The sequence below is a fragment of the Panthera tigris genome, chromosome B1, assembly GCF_018350195.1.
Source record: "Panthera tigris isolate Pti1 chromosome B1, P.tigris_Pti1_mat1.1, whole genome shotgun sequence".
Lineage (NCBI taxonomy): Eukaryota > Metazoa > Chordata > Mammalia > Carnivora > Felidae > Panthera > Panthera tigris.
The window spans coordinates 149,811,262-149,827,795 of NC_056663.1; positions in this window are offsets into that span (position 1 = coordinate 149,811,262).

Sequence of the window (16,534 nt, forward strand, 5' to 3'; positions counted from 1 at the left end):
GTGAAGTCATAGAGTAAAATATGTTTTTACTTTATAACATACTCTTATAAAAATAGTCTCTTTCACATTTATGGACAATTTTTAAAACTTTAATACCTTGATACCTTCATTCTGTTTCTCATTTATCCTTCTTAACATTTTGAAGACTTTTGCCATAAAAAGTCCCCATTCCATTCAAAATTGCCTTGTCTCTTCACATTTTCCATGATAGCCACACTTTTATTACAATCTCTAATTAGAAGATCCTCTCCACACTATGATTCCATTTTGTTCTCCCATCATCTTTAAAAGACATTTTAGGTTTTCTTACTCTGTGTGCTTCGGTAACATTTTGGGCTAATGACATTTCTTTCCTTCTTAGGATTATATAGTTGTTATTATGTGTAGCAAGTATTTTGGCCTTTGTTTGCATTCTGTCCTATTTCATGTAGAAATTCTGCCTTCCCTATAACATGTCAAGAACCTTGAAGTTTTCCCTTCCTTACTTCTGGTAACATAACCTACTGCTTCCTTTACAAACTATTCCTCTTCTGTCTCATGGCCTTGCAACCAACCACATGGCCCCAATGTCCCCCAACCATGAGTCTACAAAGCCAGCAACAGCAGATCATGTCTTCAAAACATATCTCTTTGCCTCCTTTTCAATGGTCATATTTCTCTCTATTATTGGGAAAGGTCCTTTGATCTTTAAGAATATATGTGATTAGATTGGGCCCATCAAATAAGGTTCTAACGTGAAGCATATCTCTAAAGTTCATTCTGCTGTGTCAGGTAACATATTCACAGGTCCTCATGAATAGGGTATGGTTATCTTTGGGGGTGATTATTCTGCCTTCCACACTGTCAGATAGGAAAGTTTGTCTAAGAGACAGAGATTGATCATTCATTTATTCAACTAGTATTTATTGAGCATATAATTTGTGACAAGGACTGACATAGGAACTTGGGATACATCATTGAACAAACAAATATCCCTGATTTTTTTTGAGTATTCATTCTAGTGCCACACATTAGAGACAGGATCAAATCTTACCTTACATCAATGGCAACCCTGGGTCTTCCAGTTTTGTTAATAAACTCTCAATTTTGCTTAAATGAATTTGGGTAGGGTTTTATCATTTGGACCTCAAATGACCCTGCCTAATCCAAGTAGTAATAGACTTAAAATAATATTTATTGTGTGTAATACAGTACTACTCCCCCTTTATTAATTGTCTAGCTAAAATTTAAGAATATCTATCAATTTTCAAATTCAGAAGGTTACCCAATCATTTATCCTTTGGTCATTCAAAAGATATTTACTGAATAACCACTGGTGGCAGTAGGAAATTGATGCACATTTGACTAATTTCACGTGGCTTACAGTGTGTCAGATGAAGATATTAAACTAATGAACACATACATACCTAGATACATATATAAGACTTCAAATCATCATATTGCCATGAGAAATTTTCATGAATGAAAAGAATAGCATGCCACAGAATGTCATGAGAGAGATTAGCATAGTTTGGCTTTCAATTGAGTAAGAACAGATTGAGGGAGTCAACTTGACAGACGATTTTCATTTGTAAATGAAATGGAAGCTTCAGGGGTGTTTCAAAGGTAAGGTAGACAGTTGAGGATCTCCAAATTAGCATCAACAATACAGTCAGATTCAGTCCCTGTCATTCTATGGCATTCATCTTTCAAAATCTAAAAATGGTAAGACATCAAGTCTCATATTGATTTGTGTGCTTCATAAAATGTGACTCAAAAGCAGCTATTGTTTTTTGTCAAGTTGCTTTATGCTTTAATTCCTTTAAGAATTCTGAACTCAAGTTTTTCTATCTTAGATATACACACATAACTTGTAAAACTATGTTAAAAAAAAGTCAAAGATGATCAGAGCAAAAATACCTATAGACAGCATTTGCAAGGACTGAATGAATTTGAAAACTTAATAATTAATCAGAACAATATGATAAAAATAACACTGGATTAAGAAATTAGGAAACCCAAGTTCTAATCTTCTTTCTGTTTATGGTTCACTTCACTTGCCTGGGTTTCCTCATTTAATCTATAGAATTAGCGTTTTTCTTTGTGAATTTTCTTGCAACTTAAATATTCTTTACGCCTTTAATTCACAAAAATACTCAAACATATGAAGAGAGACATTCTCTTAATATTGAGTGAGTATTTGGTGTTTTGGCAAAAGACAATGATAACATTACAATATAACTGAGTCAAAGTTATTTAATAGTAAACAGTTTACTGGCTGGTTTCTTTTATTATCAGGTGGATTGAGCCAGGGAGGATCCTGGTAGCACTAGAACACCAAGAAATTTACATTATAGGACCTTTAAAACAAAGAGTCTTCCTTATCTCAAGTACTTTGAATTTGGCCACAGTCACAATTTATAAGGTCATTCAAAAGTTCTGAAGCCAAATTGAAACTCTGAAGTTCTCTTAGGCATTTAGTTTCTATCACTCAAATGGCACTTCCCTTGGGCTGTTTAGCATTATAGCTTTGGTTATTTTTTTACCTTTGTTAGTTGACAATAAGTTCTCTTTGAAGTCAAGAATATCTGTGTCTTATATATATTTATGTCTTCTGAGACTCCACAGAAAAATACCTTGTGTTTTGTGGCATTTGATAAATATTTGCTGAAAATGTAGATCTTAAAATCAGGTCCCTTGAGCGGTGCCTGGCTGGCTTGGTCGGAAGAGCATGGGACACTTGATCTCAGGGCTGTCAGTTTGAGAGCCCTAAATTGGGTATAGAGATTGCAAAAACAAAACCAAAACAAAACAAAATAAAACAAAACAAAAAAACCTTAAAAAAATGAGTCCCCTTGAAAAAAAATCAAGGGGTAAAATTCAAGAGTTTTACACATCAAAAGAGCCTTTTATTTGAAAATATTTAAAACATCGTCAAAAATCTCAAAATTATGGAACCATGCCAGCAAAAATAGTTGAAAGCATCAGTGCCACATCCCTTCACTGAGTTCGTAAAAGATTCTATCCTTCCTGAAAGATTAATTTAAACTCCTAAGGTGCATAAATAACCCTACTATGGTAGCTAAACCAACAGGAGTTGGCTCCTTGGTAAATCAGAAACTGTACCAGGTTGAGTTGTCGCACAAAGAAAGGTTTATCTGAAGGGAATAAGGAAATCACAGGGAATAACTTCCAAAGCTGTGACTCCCCAGGAACCCTGGATGGGTTCCTTTCATTTAGGGTTATGATGACTGGATAGGGAAGCCTTGTCATCATATGTGGAGGTGGGGAGAAGGCTACACAAGTTCCTTAGGGAAACATACATATACATCCATCACATGTTATGTAAATGAGGCTGAGCTTCCTTGGGCGGAGATTTTAATATTATAGTGACATAAAGGTAGTTGTTGGTCATTCTAGAAGTCACTCCATGATCCATCTACGCAGATGTGAGTCAAGTGTTCTGCTCAAACTGATCTGAGTGGTTTGGGCTAGCTGGAGGTCCTTGTCAAGACAGCCCTTAAGTTCGAGGGGTGGTTTAGCTTTCCATTTGCCTGAGTTAAGAGATAAGCTGGAAAGAGGAGCTTAAGGAAAAATGTGGGACCAAGGGTGAATACAAGCAGATGGGCAGTAAAGGTCAGGTCGTGGAGTCTAGCTGGTGACACTAAGTTACATGGTTTCTTTTCTTGCTAAAAATGACAAAATAGTACCAGAGACAAAACTATGATGACACGGAATTTAGGTATCCTCTTGTTACCCTTGTTATAAATATTTTGAATAACATTTTTCAGTTGCAAACTGGAAAACAGATCCCTGTGTTCCCTGCTTCCCCCCACCCCCCCAACCAAATCTTCCATGGAAGTAATTGCAAAGAGGGCTGAAGACTCTTTTAATCTCATTAGGGTCATTCGTAACTATGTGGATAACATGTAACACCTCTGTATTTGGTGAAGTGTGATGTTTTGAAGTAGGTGCAACAAATCGACCCTCTGGCCTCATTACGATTATGTATCCTGACAAAGTAAACATTACATTTCCTTGTCAAGTACCTAGAGTCTTGTGCATGCTTGGTAAACATTATCTACTATTCTCTATGCTTTATTTTGAGTATGGGGTGCATTTCTTTTGCAAGACAATAGTAATATCTGCTCTTACACTCAAGGTCTGCCCCATACTCTTTAGCTATGGCATTTGTCAAGAGGGTGACTGAGGTGGAAGTGATAAGTAGGGCCATGACAGCTCACACATGCTCTTTATTCAGACAGGGAGCTCACTCAGCCTTTCTGCTGTTGGAGTCTCACACCATCTGTTCAGGCTTATTTGCTGGATAGCACAAAGTACATGTTCTGTGACCCCTCTCCTTAGTTGTCACACACCTTGAGAGGATTGGTCCAGAGAAAAGACTGTGTGCTTATCCTCCGTGAATATAAATGACTCAGGAAGACACCTACTGTTTCTAAACATAAACCTCTTCTTTTACATAAATCTTTCTTTACAACTGTAGGGTTGGACACATGGTTGCCTCATGCAGTTACCTTTGGTGAGGTGACTGGGATGTATCTCTAACCTGTTGTTTTCCTTGTCAGTGGCCTGAATGTAAAGTTGTCTCTAAGAGGTTCTGAAAGTGCACCGTCAAGCTCTCTCTGTGGCCAGATCATGACTTCCTCTTAAAGTTGGCAGCATGGTGGTTAGAGTTAAAAGGATGAGATTTCATGTCAGCAGAAAAAGGGAATTTCAACCCTGCCATTTACTAACTGTGATTTTATGCAAATTGCCTAATGTCTTTGTGCCTTAGTTTCTTTATCTTTAACAATACTTCCATAGAGGTGTTGTGAGGATTAGAGTAAGGTAACCAGTGTAAAATGCTTCACATAGTGCCTGGTGTCCCATGAGTACTACAGAAGTAGTGATTCTTATGATTGTTGTTGTTCTTAAGCAGGACATTTTCAGTGTCTAGGCACAATAATTATTCACACCAGTATAAAGCTTTCCTCATTTTTCTGTTTGTAAGTCCAAAGAATTTTACCCAAATATAGAATATCTTGCCTATGCATTTAAAACTGATCTGATTTATTTTCTATTTTTGAGAATCACCTGCATGTACTTGTCTAGATTTTATGCATTGTTTTCCCTTCTTCTTTGGGGTACTAGTTAGATAGCCATTGTTAAGGAATTTCCCAAAAGAGTAGGTAAAAACTGAGAGAGTAAAATTATTCATTCCAGATTATTTATTGTGAAATTTTGAAACTTATAGAACATTTGTGGACATAAAATCTTATAATCAATTAGTAACATGTTTTGAATAATGTCTCTTCATTTTACTCCCTTGTTTCCATCTTCCCTGAACACATTTACTACCAGATGGCTTTAGGATGTTTTTAGGCTATTGAACAGACTGGACGGCATTCTGCTCCTGGAGGGCTGTTACCCACATGTAGGTGGTTCATGAAACAGAAGAGTAGAGTAATACATTGTGGTAAAACAATTTTATATTCAAGGCAAAAAAAACATGTCTTAATTTATTTGCATTCATTAAATTAACATTCTTCTAGGTAGATACATTTCAGTTGAAGGATTACGCCATGGATCTTGTAAATGTGTTTCTTCCTATGCACACCCAGACTTCTCTAGAAATACCTTCATTTTGATGAAATAGAAGAAAGAATTAGCAGTACTTGCATTCAGTATAGGCATTTCATATAGATTATGGCATATCTTTATAGACAGAAAGCTTACACATATTGTATACATCAAACTGTCCTCACTATGCTAAGAAAAAAAAGCAATTATTTTAAAAGTCACAGTTCCATGTAAAATATTGCTTCAAGAAGTTCTTTGGCTTTGAAGTGGTGTCTAAACCTTTGCATCTTTATGAGGTCATATTTTTCAGACTGAATTTTAAAATATATCTAATATATGTATGTACACATGTCAAGGCAGAGGGATGCTTTGTATATGAATTTAATTAAGCAATAGGCCACTTTGGGACTTGTTTTATGGAGCCCATTTGTTTCATGTGAGTTCAACTGCCCAAGCTACCGTGCAATAATGGTCTCATAAAATTATACTCTGGAGGGTCTTATTTCTCCTATAATGTGCTTTTACTTAAAATTTAGTTTAATAGCAACATTTTTCCTTGTATATCAACTGTATACAAGTAATAGCTATCAGAAAAATTTAATGGTCAAAGAGCTCTTGGTTTTCTACATTTACTATTGGAAATTGCTCATTCAAAAAGAAAAACGTGAGAAGAAAAGGAAAAATGTACTTACTACATTAGTAGCAATCTTCGGATTTGCTATCTAATTATCTTTTGAAATACTCTCATTTAAATCACTTGGGGGTATTTTTGCCCTCAGCATTTTCATCGTATATATGTGCTTGATCCCAGTTTAACCTTCTTAGAAACAATGCCCCATTTACAGCAGTATTTCCTGGTGTGTGCCAGAAGATGGGCTCTTTATTAGGAAGGACTACAGTAATCAGTTGAAACCCAATTCTAGTTTTGAGTAAGCTTCCAGTTTAGTAAGAAAGAATCTTTAGTAAAATTTGTCAATAAAGGTTTATGAAGTATGAGCAATTTACAGCAGTATGTACTGGATATATTTTCAAGCCAGGACCTGGTATGCAATAAATGTGTCATTGTTTTTCTACAACTTAACTTAGTTTCTGTCTTGAGCAAGGCTCCCTTAGATCTAGGCAAAAATGGCCCTTGCCCAGGGCCCTGTACTTTGGAAGACCTTAAATGTCTTAAATACAGGTCCACATCAATTAAAAAAAAAAAAACACCTCGGTTTTTTTCTTCACTTTGAATTTAGCACTCAACACTTATAACCCTATTATCCCAAATGTCTGCTCTCTGGACTAGTATTACTCCTGCCCCAGGGTAATACTTTTCTTCATTACTTGCAAAGGCGACTGTGTCCAAATGCTGTAAAAGTTGCAGGCTATGCCACAGATGGCATTGGAAATAGGCATTGCTTCAGATTAAAGGGAGGATCAGAGCAGGGAAGGGGTAAGAGAGAAGATAAATTAATTGATCTATCAAATGCTTGCAAAATATAGTATCATTTCTCAGTAGTGCTGAGCATTTATTTTCTTGTTACTTTTCACATTCTAATTGTGTTTCTGAAGACACACAAAAAGCAGGTATTCAGAATATGTTGCAAGGCTTATAGTATTTTACAGGGTTAAGATATTTGTATTTCTCTTGAATTTATATTCATATTTCTCTTAAATTTGTATTTACCTAGGTTTAGATATAACTTTCATGAAACACAATACTGATTGTTGCTTTACATTGGCAACTAGACTGAAATTAAATGCAAAATTGTGATGAATTGTATTTTTATAAGATATTTAGTAAGATTTAATCAACTTTTTTAAAATTAAAAATTTAGGGCTTATTTAAATATTTCTTATTTAAAGCTGATATTCCTAACTACTTCCTAATTGTTCTTTTGAAATTATTTAAAAGTAATTATCAGGATAACATATGAAAAATAGCATTTTTTTATATTCAGTTCATTAAGAGTGAAAATATATTCAGATTTGTGTTTTTTAAATGTAATTGCAGTTTATTTTTTAACAATTTAAGTCATTAGGGATGAGTAAAGTTGAGATTATGGTAGAAATATAAAATATAAAAATAGTACTCAGAAAAATCTAAGAAAGCAGAAATGCTAAATACCTAAAAGAAAATTTAAAAAAATCCTCAAAGAAGTGGTCTGCTTAAATTTTTAAAACCTGGAAACAATTAAAGTTAACAGGTGACTGCCCATTTATTTATTATAATTTATTGTAAAATTTATTAATAAGTCAGACAATGGGAAAGGCTCCTGTGTGACCCTAGAAAATGTATTTAAACTTGCTATGATTCAGTTTTTCTCCTGCAAAATGAGAATAATAAAATGCTTCCCTCGCAGCGTTGTTGTATGGATAGAGTTAATGTATGTAAAGTTCTTAGAACTGTGTTTGACACCGGTGAGTCCTCTAAAAGCTTTTCATAAGTAAGGTATATATGATGTGTACAGTTAAAGACCAGATGAAAGGGATCAGGGAGATGGAGGAGGTTTTCCATTTATTTTTGGTTTTGTCCCTTATTTGACTATATTTTGGATTCCATGTACAGGAAAGAGCTAATGGAATGAGAAAGGTTGCCCGTACAGGACAATTGAATAATGGTTGGAGTAAGACTCTAGAGGCAGCTGGAAAAGATGAGAGAGAAAGCATTTTGAAAGAAGTGCCTTGGGAAAGAGAAGCAGTGCTTTTTCCTTTGACGTGGAGATGAAGGTGATGGTGATGGTGATGAGGCGGATGAAGTACTTTATTCCTCATTGAATGTGAATTTACAGTTAAGTCAGGTAGAGTCCAGCCTATGTATTAATGAGAGGAGATCAGGAGGAAGGGAGCTGCCCTGAACCATAAAAGCCTCCATGCGTGATGGCCAGGGACTTTGTAGCATCATCAGTCCATATCATGATCATATATACATGGCTGGGTTTTCAAAAGTCTGGTGGCAGAGGAGAGAATGAAGATGTTTGGATTTATTTAAATGATCATTTTTCAGGATGCTGAACTGAAAACATATTAGGGTAAAGAAATTGGGGGTGCTGGCAAGAGGTTGGGTAAATCGATACACAGATTTAGGATGGACAGGTAAGGAGATAAGGTTAGAAACAGTGCGATAGGGCAAAAACTAAGGGACAAAGGAATCAAGATACTTTAAGGTCAAGGAACATGTACAGTGGGCATGAGAAAAAGAATCAGCTTGTCAGAGAGGGGATGATGAGTTTCTGGTTTCAGAGGTGCAATAATTCTCACAGATGCTTCTTTTGAGACATCTTAGAGGAGAACTATGTAAAGGAGTCAGGGTACCAGATAGAAATCTCGTCCCCTAAATTGAAACAAAATGAAAACAGTAATCAGTTCTTCATTAGCCATACCTATTAATTTTAAAAATTAAGCCTTTAAACCAGGTGCTTGCTTTTAATGTACGTTAAGGAAAATGGATAATGGAGATGCATTGCCAGCACAGCCTGCCCATACACCTTTCATGTGAGCAATGCCACAAGTCCCCAAGAGGGCTGAATTTAATTAATGGAATGGGTGTTCTTCGCTTGGCTTGAATCACTCATTCCGAAGTTGCATGAAGTGCTTTCCATCTTGACACTGTAACAATGCTCATTTGCAAACAAGCACTTAAATGAAACGGGACCAACTTACTGCAGAGCTTGAAATCCTGGCCTCTGAAGAAAAGACTACTTTCCTTACCGAGTTCTCTGTGCCTCAGTTTGTAAAATAAAGATAATACTAGCACACACCTCATAAGGCTGTAATGAGGATTTAATGAGTTAATATTTGTAAAGCACTTTGGACAGTGCCAGGCACATGACAAGACTATATAAACAGTATCACACAAAGAGGTTTAATAATAAAATAATAAAAAGGAACATCAGCAAATACCAGTGGCAAAAAAACTGGAGTAACTAAAGGTCATACGCATAGTTCTCTGATCTCTCAGAGTCCTGTAATGCTTCACATGATACTTAACTGCCCCGAAGAATAAGACTGGAAGTTACCTTAGGTTATTAGAGCACATTTTCTGAGCCCAAAGCCTTGAAGCCCCTAATGCTGGACTCTGCCAGCAGATTTATCTCATTGTCTCCTCTGGCCATGGCTCCACAGTGTGCTTAGTATTTGCTTGGCCAACACTGTCTGATAGGGTCTGTCCAGCTTGCTGCGCAATGCTGTCCATTCTCTGCTGACCTCTTGGTTCGCTAATAGTTATTTCATTCACCTTCACATTCTCCCGGCTACGGCTGCATTTCTCTGCTCATTTTAACATCCGATTTTTTTGGCAGGCATTTTCTATGTAAGGTATCTTCCCTCTCTTATTGCCCCAATCACTCATTAAACCAGTGTAATTTTTGTTTCCTCCCTCATAATGTCACTGAATCTGTTCTTTTCACGATCACCAATATTGCGTACTGTTTCTATCCTTTTATCTAACCTCTCAGCAGAATTGATACAAAAGCCCATTTCCTCTTTATCAAAAGCATTGGTTCCTCTTAGTTTCTAGCACACTCTTCTGTTCTCATCCTTTTTCTTCAACTTCTGTTCAGTCTCCTTTACAGGGCTCCCTGTGAAGCCCAGAGCTCTCTTCTGTGTCTCTTTCCTTTACCTTTTTATATATCCTCTCTAAATAATTTACTTTTTCCTGTAGATTTAAGTGCTCCCTTTGAACTCATAATTTTCAAATTTATTTCTCTTGCCCAAACTACTTTTTGGACCCCAGACAGTTTGGCAGTTTTAACCTAGAGGGTTAAGACAGAAAAGACTCAAGGTGGAGGACTTTCCATTTGGTGGGCAATGGACAGATCTTCATTTGCCTCATGGTGGCTGGCTGTCCTATATACTTGCATTATTTCCTTACCATATAAAAAGGAATATTTAATTTCTTGGTATCAATTTAGGGTTATCTGACATAACAGAGGAGGCAATTAAATATGGACTTGTGGGGCACCTGTGTGGCTCAGTCAGTTAAGAGCCTGACTCTTGATTTCAGCTCGGGTCATGATCTCACGGTTCATGGGATTGAGCCCCACGTCAGGCTCTGTGCTGACAGTGTGGAACCTGCTTGGGATTCTCTCTTACCCTCTCTCCTGCTTGTGTGCTCTCTCTCTCTCTCTTTCAAAATAAATAAATAAACTTAAAAAAAATAACCTTCTTTAAAAAAAATATGAACTTCTAACAACCTTTTGTTTTCAGGCCCGATTTCTTGCTGAGACATCTGTCAAAGGAAGAGTAGGAGCTAAGTCATATAGAATTGCCTCACTTTTGAGTTCAGTTACAAAATCTATGCCAGACTGTATTAACTTCCTGTCATGTTGAGTTCTAGAACCTTCAAATAAAGGTAGCCTGGAGTATTCTAAAACTTAAAGAGATCTTGTACTTTATTAGTTGGGAGGTGCTTGGTAGAGAATCAGGTGCCTGAGGCACTGGCCACTTTAATAGGGGACAGTGGTGAAGCAAGTTCTCATGTATGGAGAGAATATGTAAGCCATCAAAAGCATCTCAAACTCACTACGTCTAGACCAAATGCTTGATTTCTGCCCCAAACCTTTCTTCCTCTAGTTTTTCCGATTTTGTTCACTAGCACTACATACCCAATTACCCAAGCCAAAATTCCTCCCCTCACTACATGCAAATGATTAGTAATTCCTATTGTTCATTCTTACAAAATATATTCCAGATTTATCTTTACTCTCCATCTCCAACTGCCACCACTCTTGTCCCAGAAGGCATCCTGTCTCATTCAAACTATGGCAATGGCCTTATTGATGGTCTCTCTTCTTCTCTTGGCTCCATTTTATTCTATATTTTACTTAGAAGACAAAATAAAAATTTTGGTAAAAATTAGAGCATGTTAGTTTTTTGCTTAAACCTTTTAATGGCTTAATATTTCCCTTAAAATAAAATTAAAAATTCTTCAACCTGCAATACAAATCCTAGAGCAATCAGCCTGCACTTGACTCATCACTGTCATCCCAAGGCCTCTTTCTCCTTGCTTATTGGGTCAGCCTCTCTAAACTTCTTTGAGGTCAGAACATGTCAAGCTTTCCTAAGTCTCTTCATTAATATATGACCATATTTAATATTGTCTCATTATTCATTCATATAGCCCTTCATTCAGTGATTCAACACATGTTGAATAAGTTCTCACTGTGTGCTACATATTTTTGTAAGTGCTAGAGATAAGAGCAGTTAGCAAAATGAAAAACAACAACAACAATAACCAAAAGAGCTGCTAGTAAAGATCTTACATTCTAGCGGTGGGGTGGTGAGGAATAAAAAAAAAATTATTACAGATTGTGTCGGGTGTTGGTAAACACCTGTAGGAAAACAGTAAGCCTGGCTACAGGTGTAGGAAATGCTGGGGTAGGGGAGGTCTCTATTTATAGGGTGGAATGATTAAATTTCTCTGATAAGATTATATTTAAGCAGACACTCAGAAAAAGTGACAGAGAAAGCTATCAGGATACCTGGAAAAAGAGAAAAGGGAACAGCAAGTAGAAATGCCCTGAGGTGGGAAAGGTCTTGAAATGTTTATGTAACAGCAAGGAGGCCACAGTGGTAAAGCAGAGTGAGTGAGTAAAAAAGTCGATGGGCATAAGAGAGCACATAGTCTGTATATGTGAAGGCCATCAGATAAGGAACAAGTTTTTGGACTTTTGCATACTTGTAGAATTTTTAGCAGAAGCAGGACATGATATGACTTATTAAAATAGTCACTCTGAGTGCTCTGCAGAGCACAGGCCATAGGAAATATTGGTGGAAGCAAGGAGACCAAATAAGGGGCTGCAAAGATAACCTGAAATTGTTATGATAAGGACCTGGGTCAGGAGGGCAGCACTGGAGAGGCTTATAGCTGGATTCTGGAAATATTTAGAAATATTCAGAACTGAGATAACTTTTTTATGGATTGGGTGGTGGTTGTGAAAGTGTTAAGGAAGATTCCAGAGCTATTGGATTAAGCTCTGGAGGATGAGAACATATGGGAGAAGAAAATTTGGTGATATAGGGATACATGGTCAGAAATTTTTTTTGGACAGGTTAAGAATGAGACATCAATGGGGCACCTGGGTGGCTCAGTCGGTTAAGCATCCGACTTCGGCTCAGTTCATGATCTCGTGGTCCATGAGTTCGAGCCCCGCGTGCTGACAGCTCAGAGCCTGGAGCCTGCTTCAGATTCTGTGTCTCCCTCTCTCTCTGCCCCTCCCCTGCTCATGCTCTGTCTCTCTCTGTCTCAAAAATAAATAAAAACATTAAAAAAATTGAAAAAAATGAGACATCAATTAGAAATCAAGTAGTGATTTGAGTGAGCAATTTTACTCTGATTCTGGAGATGAGAGGAGGGATCCTGACTGAAGATATAAACTGGAGGGTCATTATTTGTGTACAGATAGTAATTAATGTCATGTTACACATTTGAAAAAAATTGTATTTTTAAGTAAGTTGAAATTAAAGAGGTACCCTCTATTTCTTGCATAAAATAAAATAAAACAGCTAAGATTCTTGGATATCCAAGACACCAATATAAAAATATTTTTAAAAAAGAAAAATAATGAGGGGCACTTTGTGGCTCAGTTGGTTGAGCATCGGACTCTTGATTTCGGCTCAGGTTCCTGAGATCAAGCCCCATGTGGCGTTCTGAGCTGACAGTGCAGAGCCTGCTTGGGATTTTCTCTCTCCCTCTCCCTCTGCCCCTCCCCAAGTCCCCCTCAAAGTAAATACGCTTAAAAAAAAACAAGAAAAATGATGAAAGGAAACAGATAATTTAGGGAACAAAAGAGAAACAAAAATATCTTGAGTTGCAAAGATTTCAGAAAATACTGCAGTCTATAAAATAAGAATAGGATGACATGTTAAGTATAGTCAGGTGAGTAAAAAAAAAGAACCATAGACACTGGTATTTTAGAATACTAAGGGTAAAGATACGATCTTAAAAGCTTCTGTAGATAAAGAACAAATAGATAAAAAAGAAATGGGAATGAAACTGGCAACAGAAAATGGCTCAAAGATCCAATGGAAAATGATTTTAAACCTAGAATTTTATACCAGAAAAATTTTATGTTTAGCATTGAAGGACTCAGAAAGTAAACCTCTCTATACTTTTAATTAGAATGTCACTTAAAGTAATAATCTGGTGGGAGGTAGATGATAAAAAAAAATGGGATTCCACAGATTTGACGCTACTCTTGAATATCTGGAACAACTTAAAAAGGTGATACGCTTAATGAATACATACACAGTTAAGTAGCTGGTAACTCTAGGAAAAAGCAGAATCATTAAAAAAAGCTGTGCAAGAGAAAAATCTCATCAGAGTCAAGTACAGAGAATAAAACATCTATCAATAACTACTCTTTATTGATTTGCAGCATTTAGAATCAATCCATAGCTACAAAGATTAAGAATTGGGTATAATTAGAGAACCAACTAAATACGATAGATTTAGAAATACAAAAGTAGAGATGGTGAAAATTAGAAGCTAAAAGGTAGGGAAGAATAAGTCACGGGGAAAAGAGAGATATGCATAGTCTTGTTTTACAAGAGCAATTGTCAATATTTTTCAAAATACAGAATAAGGTTATAAGTATATTATTTAATTATAAAGTTAACTAAATAGAAGAACTAATAATATTACTCTATTGGGGAGAGGAAGGTGAGAGGTAATGGGTGATAGCATGAGTGAGTTATGTTATCATATAGCTCAGTAAAAAGGCAATAAATAAGGTCTAAATCTGATAAATTAAAAACAAAACAGTTGCATGATTGTATTATTCATCAAAATGTATCAGACAGAAAACAAAAAAAATAAAAACAAAAATTGTTAAAAGCAGTGTATTCTGAGCAGTAAAATTAAACATAGGATGTGGAAGGGAAGGAGAAAACCAGTAATTCTAATCATAAGTTTTTCTACTTCTTTTGATTTTTATCCATGTGTCTACTATAATAGTTTAATAAAAAAGAATTTTAGTTTTAAGAACAAAATCAAAAGTTATACAAAACTTGTATATTTGCATAATACATATAAGCTATTTTATATTTCTGGTTTTTAATCCATATACATGCTGTCCTTTGGAATATTGTTTCAAGGTTTGCTATGCGTGCGTGAATGGCATGAAAGCTAGAGAAATAGAATATCTTACTGTTCTTAATCTTCATCCATCTGAATTGTGAAGCTCATCATCTCTAATGCCCTTTTATTCAATTATTTATTGATTTATGATTGAAAATGCTGAAAGTTTGCCTTTCATACAGCATATCATGTGCCCTGCCTGGGAAATGATGAACAAATATATGGCTTAGGTTAGATTGAGACCATAAGTACCAGACTATTAGATTTTGTACACAGTTATGCAGAGCTCTTCTTTGTTTAGAATGGCTGGTATCTTAGAATTCATTTGAAAGAAGGAAAAAATCTCATCTTCAGCAAATGTGACTTGTGGTGGTGTCTATCAGGCTTGCCACTGTGCCAAGATGTGCCAAGATGTCACTGTGAAAAAGAGAAGCCTTCATGAGGGAATGATGTTCAGGGTTACTGTTCTATGCTAACCCCTCTCTCCATTCCTCATGTTCCCTTCAGGTTGGAGCACTTTAACCCTGAGCAATGAGAAAGTAAAAATCTCATTTTTTCCCCCCATGCGCTTCTGGCAGAAGGCTATGAACACTCTTCTTTGCTGTTTTTGTGCTTTGGATTTCTATCAGACATTTTTGAGAGCCAATTTTAAAGAGTTTTTTGTATTTCTAGTCCCAATAGTAGGTGTGCAAATGTGCCCTTAAACATGTCACCAAAATATCCTTGTGTGGTATATGATTAAGATCTAATTTGACTATCACTACCCAAAAAGAGGGAATGAGTTCTCTTTATGTTGTATTAAGCAGGTTAGTTAGTTAGGCAGTTCCCTGACCCCAGGCCATGATATCAAGTCTGCTTCTCTTAACCAGTATATCCCAAAAATAAGGTCTCTGAGAGAGGAATTCACAGAATTTCGATAGAATTCTCACAAGAAAATGTGAGCAGTAATCCTCTGTGTTCTTACCTGTTTTACTTGTCCTCATTGCGATCTCTCTGGATTTACCTGGAATTCTTAGCTTGAAGGATCCAAATACATTAAATGTTTAGCGTATTCTTTTTAAGGGCTGAGAAAGGACCCAAGTCTGATGCCTCAAAGAGCTTTGACAATTAATCTTTGTGATCTTGGTGAGTCTTCCTTGATGTTAGTTCTTATGTATTCTAATCACTTAGAAAAGTGGTTAACAGTCCCTATTTGTAATCGAGGTTTTGTGTGGGATTTTTCCTTTTGTCTGAGTCAGCTTGGGCTGTGTCTTCGTCCATTCAGGTCTCTATAACAAAATGCCACAGGCTTATAAATAATAGAAATTTCTCACAGTTCTGGAGGCAGGGAAGTTCAGGATCAAGTCACCAGCAGATTCTGTGTCTCATGAGAGCCTTCTTCCTGGTTCATAGACTGCTGCTATCTTCTTACTGTGTCTTCACATGGGAGGGAGAGAGGGATGGAAGGAGACAGAGAAGGGGAGGGAGAGAGAGAGACCAAGGGAGAGCCCACACATCTTAAGGACACTAATCTTTCTTATCTTATAAGGACAATAATTCTGTCTTCAGCTAAATATCCGGTTTCATTGTACACATATTCTATCCACAGAACACTAGAATACAGTTAAGTCAAGTTCTTTGCTACTTTATAACAAAAATCATCTTTCTTGCACTTTCCAATAACCTGTTCCTCATTTCTATCTGAGACTTTACCAGAATCACTGTTAACATCCATATTTCTTTTTTTTTTTAATTTTTTTTAACGTTTATTTATTTTTGAGACAGAGAGAAACAGAGCATGGACGGGGGAGGGTCAGAGAGAGAGAGAGACACAGAATCGGAAGCAGGCTCCAGGCTCTGAGCTGTCAGCACACGGGGCTCGAACTCATGGACCACGAGATCATGAACTGAGCCGAAGTCGGATGCTTAACCAAC